Raw genomic sequence first — 13,923 nt, 5'->3', positions numbered from 1 at the left:
CCTATATCCACCTTCATTAGATCAACTGTTCCTACTCCATCTAGGCCCAGTCATTATTAAACTTATTGTCTGCATCTTTATCACTTCCAAACTCAATTATTTCAGTCTTGTTCTGGCCAGTGTCCCAGCCTCCAATCCATAATCCAGTTTATCAAAAACTCTGCTGCCTTCATCCAATGTCAAATCTCACTCCGTATTTGCTCCACTCCTCTGACCAATATTAGTTTTGCATCCTCTAATGAACAAAGAGCACAGGAACAAGCCCTTCGGCCCTCCAAGCTAGTATTGGTCATGATACCAGTCTTGGCCAAAACCCTCAACACTTCCTTGTGCCATCTCCCTCTATACCCATCCTATCCATGCTAAATACCTCAAAAGTTAAGATTCTCATCTGTGTGCTTAAATGCCTTCACCCCCGGGCGCAATTTCCCACGAAAAAAAATAGCCCTGTTCTGGGCGGGTTTAGCGGGGTGTTTCTCGGCGTTGTGGGTTTTTTGGCCTCGGCGAGGGATTCCCCACCGAGGCCGCACTCACCTAATTTCCTGCATTAACAAACTCACTCTTCACCACCCCCCATGGTGCAATCTCTCAGGCACTGGCGTTCGTTCCCAGGCCAGGGGAAAATCAGTACCAACAATTTAAGTGAGCGTAACTGCTCATTTAAATATGTAAAAGTGGATCATGCCCAGTGAGGGTGAGATTCAGATCTTGTCGTCTTGTTAGATCTCCTTACATCTTGTGAGGCGTTGTGAGCATCGCAAATCTCGCGAGAGGCCTCTCGCAAAATTTAACGGCTTCATCGCATCACCGAGTCAGGTGAGTCGAGGCCATTCGATCATGCCCCTTTGCAACTGGATCTAAAGTTGCATATGCATTCTGAATCACATTACCCACTAAACTCACTACGGTCTTTTATGGATTCCCCTATCGACTTCATCCTACCAGTGGTAATACTGCTTTCATCCACCAAGGCACCACACTCGTGGGTTCTCTCCCTAAATTGCGGCAGTGGAAGAGTTTCTGTCTATAAAAAAACATATATAAGCAAATTATTGCGGATGTTCGAATCTGAAACCAAAAGAGACAATGCTGGAAAATCCCAGCAGGTCTGGCAGCATCTGTAAGGAGATACAAGAGCTAATGTTTCGAGTCCAGATGACCTTTTGACAAAGCTTCTGTCTTTGATCTTAATAGACTCCCATACTGATTATCTTGTTGAAAAAGACACAGAAACTGAAAACTGTTTGTTATTCAATTTAACAGCTGGTTGGTAATATTATGATTGAATTGTAATTGTAATTTGAATTAGCTGGATATTGAAGGAAATAGCCATGTTACTGTGAATCAGTGTATATGTATCCAGTTATTCACCCTCGTGTATCTTGTGGAGAAGTTTATCACAATGTTTAGTTAATACTTACAGTCATGAATGAAATATGATTACTTAAGCAATCAGTTAGTATTATCCTGGTAGCTATAGTACATAGTTTTACTCGCTTCATATTATGTCAAATAGGCACCAGGTACCACAGTAGGTTAGCACACTGTCCTTTAACATCTGGTTTCAAAACCCACCTTTGCTTGTCATCTGACTGCATTCTAGCCGTCGCTCCTCTACCTAATACCCATGAGCAGAAATATTCTTGGGCAACAGAGCTCTTCGCCGTCAGCTGGAGAGCCTGTGAAGCCGTGTCTTTTAAAGATGGCTCACTGCATCATGTGGTCCTTAGGCACTTCACAGGCCAGTGGGATACCTTCCCACAGGATCAAGAATCCCAGGGACATAGGCACAAGTGAGTGATGGTGCTGTGGGGTAGAAGTCACTGGGTGGGTGAGGAGAGTCGGCAGGAAGGGCTTTCAGCAACACCCCCTGCCGGGAGTCTGCAATACATTAATATCAACAGTGGATTAATAAAGTCCTTAGATGGGCGTTAGTTGCCCACTGAGGGCCTTAATTGGCAATAGGACAGGTTAAGGCAGGGATTAAGAAATTGGGGTTGTTCTTGGAGCAACGGTTGACGGGAGATCTAATTGAAGTTTACAAGATTATGACATTTCAGATAGATTAGACGAAGGAAAATTGCTCCCATCAGCTGATGATGCAAGGACTAGGGAACATTGACGTATGACAAGAGATGCGGGAGAGATATCAGGAGGAGTTTTTTTATGCAGCGAATGGAAAGTATAAGGTTTCAGGGTTTTGAGGTGCGAAACCCTTCCAATTAATTTTCATGTTCTGAATTCTTAATTTATAACATTAGGGTCCTCAGGTGTCCTTAATCTCACACGGTACAAGTAATTAATATTCATGACTCAAATTGAACTTCTTAATCAGGATTTACATATATTTAACAAAAAACAGCGAAGACAACATGGAACTCTTGTCCCTCAAGTTCCTAAGATTCCTTGATCATTGCCAGCACAGGCAATGTATTTCTCTTCTCTGTCTTTGAATTACATTGTTCTGAGGGTAATACCCAAGGAGTCAGGGTAACGTTGTTTCAACAAAGATTCAAATTCTCCAGCATTTTTCCCCACTTCTCATTAATCTGGAATCACCTATTTGGAAATAATCCAAATACACCTCTTCCATTGATTTAGGCTGCAAGCCATCTCATGTCAGCCTAACTGGAGCCTTCAAATGTTAAAACCTAGTTTCCCCAGCCTCTAGAGTTTACATTCCATTGTGAACAAATACATTTTTTTTAGATACAAAACATTCACAAAGTCACATCCTCTTGTCAATAATGCATCTACCGTAAACATTCACATGAACATACTCTAACCCATTCCTGCAAATACTGAAACTATTAAAAACAAATGTTAAAAGCATTTCTTCTCATAAAGCGGGGACAATGCACACCCCTGCCTTGTAACCCTGTTCAGTTGAAAATAACCCGAGCTCAGGGCATTAGTATGCACACTTGCAGTGGGGACCTGCACAATACCCATGATATAAATTTTGGCCCAAAGCCAAACATTCCAAGGATTTCAAAGAGGTACTCCACTCAACCCTATCAGACGCTTTCTCAGAGTCCATTGAAATAATCACCTCTGGGTCGAGCCCTAAGGAGGGTGACAACGTTTAACGATCTCCAAATGTTGGTTGACAACTGAGGGCCCTGAAAAAAACTAGTCTGCTCCTCCAAAATCACCCCAGGAAGGCAGGGCTCCAAACGTGCTGCCAACACCTTAGCCAAGAACTTAGCATCAGCTAAGAATGAAATAGGTCGATACGATAAGTAAACATGATAACTAAATTTGTTGATGACACAAGGATAGGTAGAAAAACAAGATGTGATGAAGACACAAAGAGATAGGTTTAGGGAGTACCAAAATTTGGCAGATAGAGTATAATGTGAGAAAATGTGAGCTTATCCTTTCTGGCAGAAAAAATAGAAAAAACAATCTTATTTAAATTGAGAGAAATGGCAGAACGCTGTGGTATAAAACAATCTTGGTGGCTGGTACATGAATCCAAAAAGCTAGCATGCAGGTACAGCAAATTACTGGGAAGGAAAATGGAACATTGGTGATTATTACATGAAGAATGGAGTCTAAAAGTAGGGAAGTGCTGCTACAGCTGTTACATTTGGCCGATTCCTGGGATTAAGGGGTTATTTTATGAGGAAACGTTGAGCAGGTTAGGATGTTTCATATTGGATTTCAGAAAAATGAGAGGTGCTCTTATTGATTCTGAGGGGAACTTACAGGGTGGATGCTGGGAGAATATTTCACCTTATGGGGGAGTCTGGAACTAGGGGACACAGTTTAAAAACAAGGGGCGGGATTCACCCCTACCCTGTGGGGCGGGTGGTCCCGCCAGGACGGAGTGGCATGAACCACTCTGGCATCGGGCCACCCAAAAGGTGTGGAATCTTCCGCACCTTCAGCGGCTAGGCCCGCCCCGGAGTAGTTTGCGTCCCGCCGGCCGGCGGGAAAGGGGCTTGGAGCACGCCAACCGGCGCCGAAGGACCTCCGCCAGCTGGCGTGAGTCGGCGCATGCGCGGGAGCGCCAGCGTGTGCTGGCGTCATCCCCACGCAAGCGCAGAGGGATTCGCTTCCGCACCGGGAATGGCGGAGGACCACAGCCTCCGGTGTGGAAGGATAGAGTGCCCCCACGGCACAGGTCCGCCAACGGATCGGTGGGCACCGATCACGGGCCAGGCCACTGTGGGGGCATCTCCTGGGGCCAGATCCCCCCGTGCCCCCCCCCCCCCCCAAGAACCCTGGAGCCCGCCCGCACCGCCTGGTCCCACCGGTAAGGGATCTACTCTTTTTAAAAAAATAATTTTTATTCAAGTTTTTCAATAACAAATTTTCTCCCCACAATTTAAAACAACCAACAAAAGAAAAGAACTCACCCCCCCCAAAATAAATAATAACAAAAAACCAACAGCAATACAAGAAAGAAGAAAATAACAACATAGCAAACCCACCGCCGCAAAAAACAAACCCCCTAACCATCCCCAAACCCCCCCCCCCCCCCCCCAAAGTTGCTGCTGAGACTGACCACTCTCTACCCCTCGCCAGGAAGTCGAGAAAGGGCTGCCACCGCCGAAAGAACCCCTGTACCGACTACCTCAGGGCAAACTTCATCCTCTCCAACTTTATGAACCCAGCCATGTCGTTGATCCAGGCCTCCGAACTCGGGGTCCGCGTATCCCTCCACTGTAACAGAATCCTGCGCCGGGCTACTAGAGATGCAAAGGCCAGAATGCCGGCCTCTCTCGCATCCTGCACTCCCCAAGGGATCTACTCTATTACGCCGGCGGGACTGGCAATGAACGGGCAGGACTTCGACCACTCGCGGGCCTGAGAATTTGTGGAGCCCCAGGCCCATTGCGTCGCTCCGGTCCCCGCCATTCTCCGATGCGGGCTGCGCGAGTCACGCCGGTGCAATATTTGGGGGGAGGCGGGGGAATTAGGAGGACAGCGGGGGCGGGATTCACGCCGACCCCTGCCGATTCTCCGACCCGGGGGGGGGGGGGGGGGGGGGGGGGGGGGCGTCCAAAGAGGTCCCCTATTTAAGATGAAGATGAGGTAGCGATGGTAGTACAGTGATGAGCATAGCTGCCTTCCAAGCAGTTGACCCGGGTTCGATTCCCGGCCATGGCAAACATTTTGCACGGTGGCACAGTGATTACCCATGCTGCATCACAGATCCAGGGTGCTAGGTTCAATACCGGCCTCGGGTGACTGTCTGTGTGCAGTTTGCACTTTCTCTCTGTCCCTCCGTGGGTTTCCTCCAGGTGCTCCGGTTTCCTCCCACAGTCCAAAGATGTGCAGATTAGGTGGATTGGCCATGCTAAATTGCCTCTTAGTGTCCAAAAGGTTAGGTGGGGTTACTAGGGTTATCGGGATAGGGTGGTGGCGTGGGCTTAAGTAGGGTGCTTTTTCCAAAGGCCGTTGCAGACTCAATGGGCCAAATAGGGGCTGGTTTAGCTCACTCAGCTAAATCGCTGGCTTTTAAAGCACACCAAGCAGGCCAGCAGCACGGTTCGATTCCCGTACCAGCCTCCCCGGACAGGCGCCGGAATGTGGCGACTAGGGGCTTTTCACAGTAACTTCATTGAAGCCTACTCGTGACAATAAGCGATTTTCATTTCATTTTCATTTTCAATAGCCTCCTTCTGTACTGTAAATTCTATGATATGATTCTATGAGGTGGATTTCTTTCTCTCAAAGTGTCATTAGACTTTGCAATTCACTTCCTCAGAGAGCTATGGTGGTGGAGGTGTTGAATATTTGCAAGGCTTAGATATTTAAGTAAGAAGTCTTACAACACCAGGTTAAAGTCCAACATGTTTGTTTCAAACACTAGCTTTCGGAGCACGGCTCCTTCCTCAGGTGAGATTCACCAAGGCAAACATGTTGGACTTTAACCTGGTGTCGTAAGACTTCTTACTGTGCTCCCCCCAGTCCAATGCCGGCATCTCCACATCATAGATATTTAAGGCTTAGGCAAATTATTGACCAAGGAAGGAGTTGAGGGTTATTGGGAGCGAAGAGGAAAGTGGAGTTGAGGCCATAATAATATCCGCCATGATCTTCTTAAATGATGAAGCAGACTTAAGGGACTGAATGGCCCATTCCTGCTCCTATTTCTTTTGATTGTATGATATTCAGAAACATGGTTGTTCATACCTGCCGTTCAAATCTTGTAAATGTGCTCACTTTGTTAACGGTACTGTATACATATTTTTTATGTCCTCCACAATTAGGATTTCATCTTCAGCTCCACGTCTCAATCCTTTTCAAGACCTTTAGTACAACTGTATTTTTTTTTAAACTATTTTTATTCTTCTCACATTTTTTCACATTTGCTCACAAATTTACACCCAACAATAAACAACAATCAGTAACGAATGCAATGTCAATCCCCATATCAATAACAACAATCCAATCCTCCCACCAACCCCCAAACATCAGCCCGCATGTTAACATAAACAAATGACAAAAAGGAATCCGGAATCATCCATAGTCACCATTAACATATACAGTACCCCCCTAATGTTCGATGTAATCCAATTCTCAAAAGTGTATAATGAATAACGCCCATGAATTGCAGAATCCCTCCATTCTTCCCTTCCATTCATATTTGACCTTCTCAAGAGTCAAGAATTCCAGCAGGTTCCCCCGCCACACCAGGGCACAGGGTGGGGAGGTTGATCCCCATCCTCACAGGATCCGCCTTCGGGCGATCAATGAGGTGAAGGTTACAACACCTGCCTCCGCACCCGTTTCTAACCCCGGTTCCGAAACCCCGAATATGGCCTCCCAGGGCCCGGGTCCAATTTCACGTGCACCACTTTAGAGATTACCCTCAAAATCTCCTTCCAGTAATCCTCTGGTTTTGGATGGGACCAAAACATATGAACGTGGTTTGCGGGGACACCCCCCCCCCCCCCCCCCCCCCCCCCCCCCCGCGCAACATTCGCACACATCTTCTACCCCCTCAAAGAGCCGGCTCATCCTCTCCCTTGTAAAGTGTGCTCTGTATACCTCCTTCAGCTGTATCAGCACCAACCTCGCACACAAGGTGAAGGCTTGGACAACTGTATTTTCAATAGCCAAATGCTGTTAATGTCTGTCTACTAGATTTTTATTTGACACCCTTGAGTGACAATGGGCCGAATGCCCTGGTCCCTGAATCATTGGAGACTGGGTGTACGACTGAGGGTGCGCAGTGGGACCCTGTGGAAATCCTGGCGACAGATGTAGACGGAACTTGCTCGTGAAATTTCAACTTCTAATGGCCAATTCCCCTACTCCCTGGGACCCTCTGAAAATGCCTCCAACTCCGAGTTAGGATTGGAGATCTCCGACAGTTCCATGGTGCTTACATTAATACTTACCTAGGAAACTTTAGACAGATTAAAGCTTGATCTAACCTCTGGGTAACTCCACAGCTGAAACTATGATCACCTCCCCTGACCCCTCTGACAACCCGACCCCCCCCAACCCAGCAAACCACTTCCCTATGACCCAAGTACCCTGACCCAATAACCTCTAATCATCTGACTACTCCCCAATGCAAACTGAATACCCCTGACCACCCCCAAAATGCAACTACCCCTCCCTATGTGACAAGAATTCCCACTGACCACCCAATTACTCCTCGATCCAACCCTACTACTCCCTGACCCATCCCTACCACGACTGCCCACTGACCCGCCTACCATCCCACCCACTTTACTATTCACTCATTCACTCACTATTCACTAAGACTCAGACTGGACCTTCAAAACTCCCTTACGGCAGCTAGTGTCGTAAAAAGGGGAGGGATTTCTTGCCTTCCCCGACTCTACTCAGCTCCATTGGAGTTTGCTGAGAGACACTGTGCTGCGTGGGAGTGCAGGGAAAGGCAAGAACAGGTATAGGCCGTTTGGCCATTCGTTGAGATCATGGCTGATCATCTTCCTCAATGCCACTTTTCTGCACTCTCTCCATACCCCTTGAAGTCATGAGCCCTTAGAAATCTATTTATTTTTGTCTTGAATAAGCTTAATGATTGAGATTCCAAAGTCTTTTGAAGTAAAGAAGTCTAAAGAATCACTACCCTCATGTCGATGGGCCTGTTCCTGTGCTGTATTGTTCTTTGTTCTTTGAAGAAATTCTTCCTCATCTCAGTCTTATATGGCCTGCACCTTATCCTGAGATTATGTCTCTTGTTTTTAGACTCATAAGGTAGGGGATGCTTCCTATCTACACCCAGCCTGTCACACCCTGGAAGAATCTTGTAAGTTTCAATGAGGTCACCCTTTATTCTTCACAATTTTAGGGAATACAGACCCAGTCTCCTCAATCTCTCATCATGTGACAGTCCTGCCATCCCAGGGATTAGTGTGGTGAACCTCCATTGCACTTCCTCTAATGCAAGTATATCCTTCCGTAGATATAAAGACTAAAACTGTGTATAATACTTCAGCTGAGGTCTCATGAAGGCTCTTTTTAATTGCAGCAAGATACCATTACTCCTAAACTGAAATATTCTTGCAGTGAAGACCAACATACCATTTGCCGTCCTAATTGCTTGCTGCACCTACATGCCAGCTTTAAATGACTCATGAGCAAGGACCTTTTGGACATCAGCACTTTTCAACCTCTCACCTGTGATGAATTGTTATATAGTATATTTTATATCCGATGCAGGATGTTTTTAAAAGCCTGGGTTAAGGCTTATTATTGCTGCAGTAATATTAAAGAACCGAGGTTGAGGTACCCAGACTGTGTGTCTGCTAAAGCTGTAATTAAGGAATCATAAAATAGTGAGGTAATTATTGATTTCAACTACTTACTTTGTTATAGATAAAGGGTTAATGGAACCATATTTGATTGTTGGAGATTCCCTGGAGTGCAGATAATTAATGAAGGAATGGTGTTTAATCCTAGCTGAGCAGGTTATGGACCTTACGGGGTACAGATGATGTAATTATTGGGAAAAGACAGGTCTGTCTGCAGTTTTGCATTCTGTTATTGGATTTTAATTAGAACAGCAGTTTTGCCAAATGCTGTTAGGTTGAACAGAAGTGTAGTGGATCTGCTCTTGAAGGGAACTCTCTCCAAATGTCTCTACACAGCTAAACAACTAAACCTGTTTGGATAACTTTATTCATGAGTGGTATTTGAACTATATTGGGTTCCTTAATTGAAGTTAGTAGCAGATAAAGAGGTACGTTTAAGTTTCCCCTTGTCTTTAAGAACTGTTTAACTGATAATTACAAAGCTATTTCTTTGTTAATGTGGTAAATTCCGTGTTTAAATTAGAACATAGAACATAGAACGATACAGCGCAATACAGGCCCTTCGACCCACGATGTTGCACCGACATGGGAAGTCAAAAACTAAAGGCCATCTAACCTACACTATTCCTTTATCATCCATATGCTTATCCAATAAACTTTTAAATGCCCTCAATGTTGGCGAGTTCACTACTGTTGCAGGTAGGGCATTCCACGGCCTCACCACTCTTTGCGTAAAAAACCTACCTCTGACGTCTGTCCTATATCTATTACCCCTCAATTTAAGGCTATGTCCCCTCGTGCTAGCCACCTCCATCCGCGGGAGAAGGCTCTCGCTGTCCACCCTATCTAACCCTCTGATCATTTTGTATGCCTCTATTAAGTCACCTCTTAACCTTCTTCTCTCTAACGAAAACAACCTCAAGTCCATCAGCCTTTCCTCATAAGATTTTCCCTCCATACCAGGCAACATCCTGGTAAATCTCCTCTGCACCCGTTCCAAAGCTTCCACGTCCTTCCTATAATGAGGCGACCAGAACTGTATGCAATACTCCAAATGCGGCCGTACCAGAGTTTTGTACAGCTGCAACATGACCTCATGGCTCCGGAACTCAATCCCTCTACCAATAAAGGCCAACACACCATAGGCCTTCTTCACAACCCTATCAACCTGGGTGGCAACTTTCAGGGATCTATGTACATGGACACCGAGATCCCTCTGCTCATCCACACTGCTAAGAATTTTACCATTAGCCAAATATTCCGCATTCCTGCTATTCTTTCCAAAGTGAATCACCTCACACTTCTCTACATTAAACTCCATTTGCCACCTCTCAGCCCAGCTCTGCAGCTTATCTATGTCCCTCTGTAACCTGCAACATCCTTCCACACTGTCAACAACTCCACCGACTTTAGTGTCGTCTGCAAATTTACTCACCCAACCTTCTGTGCCCTCCTCTAGGTCATTTATAAAAATGACAAACAGCAACGGCCCCAGAACAGATCCTTGTGGTACACCACTCGTAACTGAACTCCATTCTGAACATTTGCCATCAACCACCACCCTCTGTCTTCTTTCAACTAGCCAATTTCTGATCCACATCTCTACATCACCCTCAATCCCCAGCCTCCGTATTTTCTGCAATAGCCGACCGTGGGGAACCTTATCAAACGCTTTACTGAAATCCATATACACCACATCAACTGCTCTACCCTCGTCTACCTGTTCAGTCACCTTCTCAAAGAACTCGATAAGGTTTGTGAGGCATGACCTACCCTTCACAAAACCATGCTGACTATCCCTAATCATATTATTCCTATCTAGATGATTATAAATCGTATCTCTTATAATCCTCTCCAAGACTTTACCCACAACAGACGTGAGGCTCACCGGCCTATAGTTACCGGGGTTATCTCTACTTCCCTTCTTGAACAAAGGGACCACATTTGCTATCCTCCAGTCCTCTGGCACTATTCCTGTAGCCAATGGTGACATAAAAATCAAAGCCAAAGGCTCAGCAATCTCTTCCCTGGCTTCCCAGAGAATCCTAGGAGAAATCCCATCAGGCCCCGGGGACTTATCTATTTTCACCTTGTCCAGAATTGCCAACACTTCTTCCCTACGCACCTCAATGCCATCTATTCTAATAGCCTGGGTCTCAGCATTCTCCTCCACAACATTATCTTTTTCCTGAGTGAATACTGACGAAAAGTATTCATTCAAATTAAAGTTTGTTTTAACATAAACGATACCAATTGGTCACAGTCATCACTCCTGGTGTGATGTGTTCTTTCCTCACTGTTTTACAAATTTAAAAACATTGTTTGGGGTTCTTGCCTGTATCCTAACAAATGTTGGGGTCTGGTCCGTTATTCTTTTTTTTAGTTTTTTTTGGGCAATTTAGCATGTCCAATCCACCTAACCTGCACGTCTTTGGACTGTGGGAGGAAACTGGAGCACCCGGAGGAAACCCACGCAGAAACGGGGAGAACATGCAGACTCCGCACAGATAGTGACCCTGTGGGGAATCGAACCTGGGACCCTGGCGCTGTGAAGCCACAGTGTTATCCACTTGTGCTACCGTGCTGCCCCTGATCCGTTATTCTAACACGCCATTTAAGATATATTCTGCCTTCTTTTTTCTACCGATGTGAACAACCGCAAGTATTCACATTATATTTCATCTGTCATATGTTTTATGCACTCATGAAATCAACTTTAGACTACAAATTAGATCAGTGAAGCTTTTTCTTAGGATCCTCTGTATCCGATCTCTAATACTGCTGAAGCCATCCATGGGGCTCAATGGTAGCAATCTGAGCTTCACTACAAATGTCATAGGTGTTACCATATGCGATATTGTGTACCACAGTGTTTAGTAACATGCAAGGCTGCACACATACAGCTAGTGGATTTTCCCATCCCAGCCACCATCTGCAGGAGCCTGCTTGGTGTATTGCTCAATGTCTACACAAAAGCTTGATGCTCAGAAAGTGCCTTTTAGAAGCCAGAACCATGATGTTAAGGTTCCCTAGGCTTATCAGCTGATAGGATGAAATTCTGCTTCCAATAGTAAGGTAAATATTGAGGGCAGCACAGTAGCACAAGTGGATAGCACTGTGGCTTCACAGCGCCAGGGTCCCAGGTTCAATTCCCCGCTAAATTGCCCTTAGTGTCCAAAAAAGGTTAGGAGGGGTTATTGGGCTACGGGGATAGGGTGGCAGTGAGGGCTTAAGTGGGTCGGTGCAGACACAATGGGCCGAATGGCCTTCTGCACTGTATGTTCTATGTTCTATGTAAAGTTATTAAACCTTTTTCTGCATTACTTGTATGTGCATGGTGCCATAGAGGAGACATGCCACCTTCTTCCATTCCTCCCGCTGCTCATAATAGCCTTTCCATACATTTCCATAGATGATTCCCTAGCTTTGCCTCACATTCTCAGGAAGAATCTTCAAGGTGCCATCGGAAAGCAGGGTATTCTGTTTACTTCACTTCTTAGGTTATGGAACAGTAAGAAGTCTTACAACACCAGGTTAAAGTCCAACAGGTTTGTTTCAAACACGAGCTTTCGGAGCACGGCTCCTTCTTCAGGTGAATGGGGCCATTCACCTGAAGAAGGAGCCGTGCTCCGAAAGCTCGTGTTTGAAACAAACCTGTTGGACTTTAACCTGGTGTTGTAAGACTTCTTACTGTGCTCACCCCAGTCCAACGCCGGCATCTCCACATCTAGGTTATGGAAGTTTGCTTTCTCCCAAATTTTACAAGCCTGAATCAGTGTTCCTTTAATCAACTACAGGATTTGGAGCAGCAAATGATTCCTTACCTTTAAAGGCAAGCTTCAAATCGCAGGCATTTGAATGTCTAGTCTCACCTATCACATTTAATTTGGTTGGGTCAAATGCATGATGAGCAAGCACAGTGCCTAGCAACGCTTATGTCCAGTCAGAAAAATGAGTCAGATCTCATTTGAGCTGGGCTAGTTTGCTCCAGAACTGAATGAATGACAGAGATTGAATTAAAATGGAAGGAAATATTCTTCTTAGTTCCCAACTTCACACCACCCCCCCCCCCCCCCCCCCCCCCGCTCCTAAACTGCTGCTACAGACAACATTTGGCAGAGATTTGAACATTTGTGTTCATTCCTTTTTGTGCAACCAACATTCTATCACTTAAAAAATTGTGGTTCTGCTGATTTCTCTCTTGTACATTATCATTAATTAATGACAGAAAATCAATTTTATTGTTGTTGAACAGAAATAACAGATTTTTAAAGATGAAGCATGGCTCTTTCATCATTGACTTTTGAAAAATAATCTTGTTGGATCATTTTTGAGGTGAATCACCTTACAAATATTCACCAGGCATGTTTTTTTTTGTAAAAGATTTCATCAAAGTGCACACTGAATTATTTTTCTCTCTTTTTTTATGTAATTACTGATTAGCAGGAGCTGTGCATTTGTTTACTTTGTTTCTCTCAGTCTATTTGCCCTGTACACTAATACTGACTACCGAGCCTATACGTATGTATGAAAAGTACAGAATTAGTGCTGAAACGAGAAGCATATTCTATTGTTCAAACTTTCACTACTGTTAGTTCCAAAGGAAAATATTTCCTCAGTTTATCAACTATAGTGAAATTGCTGTTATTTATTTCATTTTGCTGAAGTTCTCTCTCTGCCGCACACACAAATTCTTCCCCACTGTTAAAGGTTTACCATTTCAATAGCAAATAGTCCTGTTATAAACAGATGGCAGGTTCTCATGATTAATTCACCTAATTCATGCTGCAATATTTAAGTACACATGACCTATACTGCTGTGATGTTTTTCCATCTCCACAAATTCTTTGAGCCTATCAAATCTTACACAATGTCACAGCTGAGAGACTCAAGTGGACCGGAAACCTGCTCTAAGGCATGAAAGTTTTCAAGATCAGCTATATGAGTGTCTTATCTGCTGATTTGCCCTTGTACTGTTTGAAAGGACCAAGCCTACGCTTAGCACTTACCCCTGGTTCCATAAATACAATTACTTACATGCTGCCTTGGAAATCATGTGTGAACTCAACATTCACCAGTCATAGTGAATCAGGTCTTCATTCCTTTTGAAATCAGCATGAGATCAGTAAATCCCCCATAGCAAAATGTGCTGTCAGTAAGAAAGGAAGAAAGAGGA

General features: G+C 44.8%; 1 protein-coding gene and 1 non-coding gene across 10 annotated transcripts in view; both read left to right on the top strand.

Annotated features, from left to right (window-relative positions):
- The window catches only part of erc1b (ELKS/RAB6-interacting/CAST family member 1b), a 1,169,759-nt gene that overhangs the window by 654,664 nt on the left and 501,172 nt on the right, over positions 1-13,923 (top strand). The gene's annotated exons all lie outside the window — the stretch shown is intronic.
- Positions 5,047-5,118, top strand: trnag-ucc. The gene has a single exon. It is a non-coding gene; the product is annotated as a tRNA-Gly (tRNA).

The sequence above is a fragment of the Scyliorhinus canicula genome, chromosome 20 (genome assembly GCF_902713615.1).
Source record: "Scyliorhinus canicula chromosome 20, sScyCan1.1, whole genome shotgun sequence".
Lineage (NCBI taxonomy): Eukaryota > Metazoa > Chordata > Chondrichthyes > Carcharhiniformes > Scyliorhinidae > Scyliorhinus > Scyliorhinus canicula.
This window is presented reverse-complemented; position numbering and strand designations above follow the sequence as displayed.